We start from the raw sequence: 2,084 nt of genomic DNA, 5'->3' as shown, positions 1-2,084 counted from the left end.
CAAGTAAACCACAGCACACGTTAAACTGTTAACTTCATTTCAAGGCAACCACATGCTTTTTAAAAAGCCCTCAATCCAATAAGTGTCCAAACAAGTTCCATATTTTCCAGTTTCTCACCTAATGCAGAAAATCTTTTTTCCTTAAGTGCATGGCCCTTTTAAAATCTTTCTGGCATGACTGTCTTAATGCAATCATTCAAAAGTGACCAAATTCTGCATAACCTATGTGGGGACTTCAATGAAATATTTAATATGTATTTTAGCCTTTTGAAGTTCAGGTTTCTCTGATTGCTTTGAGTGTAACTCATAGAACCTGGCAAGCATGGCTTTGAGTCTTTATGGTTGGGTATGGCTGTATGACTGGGGATGGGTACCTCAATTGGCTTCACTAATTAGATTAGATTCCCTACAGTGTGGAAACAGGCCCTTTGGCCCAACCAGTCCACACCGACCCTTCGAAGAGTAACCCACCCAGACCCATTTCCCTCTGACTAATGCACCTAACACTATGAGCAACTTAATATGGCCAATTCACCTGACTTGCACATCTTTGGACTGTGGGAGGAAACCCACGCAGACATGGGGAGAATGTGCAAACTCAACACAGATAGTCGTCCGAGGTTGGAATTGAGCCTGGGACCCTGGTGCTGTGAGGCAGCAGTGCTAACCACTGAGCTACCATGCCACCCTGAAAAAAATCTCTGTTTTTCTGCTGGCCATGATGTGTGCAGGAAAACCAATGATTGTGAATGTCATGCCTAACTGTGCATGTCATGGTTGAACTGTGCACAAAAAAAAGGCCATTTTCAGAAAGGCAGCTCTACATGTGTAAAAACCATCAGACAAGGGCAGGGAACAGAAATCCAGATTGTCAAGATTGCTTCCAAATTGTAAGATGATGCAGCTCACAGTGTGATCAGTTTATTGGTGGTGGGATTGATTGCTATCATAACATTATAGAGGCAGCTGACTGGCATGCAGAAAGGAAGCTACAATAATGAAAAGAAGCACCGTCCCCCCACTCTTCCAATCACAGGATATTTGACAGAAAATAAAATGATGCAGGCTTTCAGTGCCAACAACAAATTGGCTGCATTGCCTACCAGGGACTGGCTAAAGGATGAGTCTGTTGCTGTACGTTTCTTATTGCTCTCCCAGGATAAAAAGTTCAATTTGTCAGATCTACCTTTCTCTCTCTCAACATTTCTAAATATCTGCAGGCTGTTTGCTGTGAGAGCCTAAGTGACTGTTCTCTCAGGTGTGAGAGAGACTGTGGGTGGTGAATGTTTGCAGGCCATTACACAGTAGAAGCATCACAATCATGTTTTTCCTCACTTTTTTTTTCAATGTCGAAGGGCCCTTTAATTTTATTTGTGCAGTCATGCATGGCCAGTCATTTGAAAAGGGTTGTGTCGTGCGGGTTTTGTGTGAGGATCATGTTTGTGCCATCGTTGTGCAACCTAAAGGGAGCCCTGAACACAGAATATTGACATACACACACTTTTGGACACAAAGACACATACACAAACGCAATCTCTCTCTCTCTCACGCACATTCTCACAGACACAAACGCTCTCTTGGACACACTCACTCATTCACGGATCGGGACACAGTCTATCTTGGACACATACACACACACACACTCACTCACTCTTGGGCATACAAACACGCATATGTTTGGACACAAATATACACACACTCTCAGACACACAATACTCTCACTCTCTCATGGACACGCACTCTCATTCTTGGACACACGCACTCTCTCTCTCAAACACACACATATTCACTCACTCACTTGCACACACACTCTTGAACACGCACATGCACACGTAAACCCATTCCCACACTTCCCCACACTCACTCACTCTGTGACATCAGATATATCAGCCTGCGAAAGTAGAATTGAAATTCAGAAGTACATGTGATTTACACTCACTGAGTAATAAAAAGAAAATAAATCTGTCATTTAATTATAGTTTCGTCACCAAGAACGCTGGGCTAACAAGAACTAATGATGAAATGGGTCTCTAGCTGTTGTTATGGCAATTCACTCTCTTGTTCCCCTCTCTAGCTGCCTTTGC

The sequence above is a fragment of the Chiloscyllium punctatum genome, chromosome 16 (assembly GCF_047496795.1).
Source record: "Chiloscyllium punctatum isolate Juve2018m chromosome 16, sChiPun1.3, whole genome shotgun sequence".
In the NCBI taxonomy this organism is placed as follows: Eukaryota; Metazoa; Chordata; class Chondrichthyes; order Orectolobiformes; family Hemiscylliidae; genus Chiloscyllium; species Chiloscyllium punctatum.
This window is presented reverse-complemented; position numbering follows the sequence as displayed.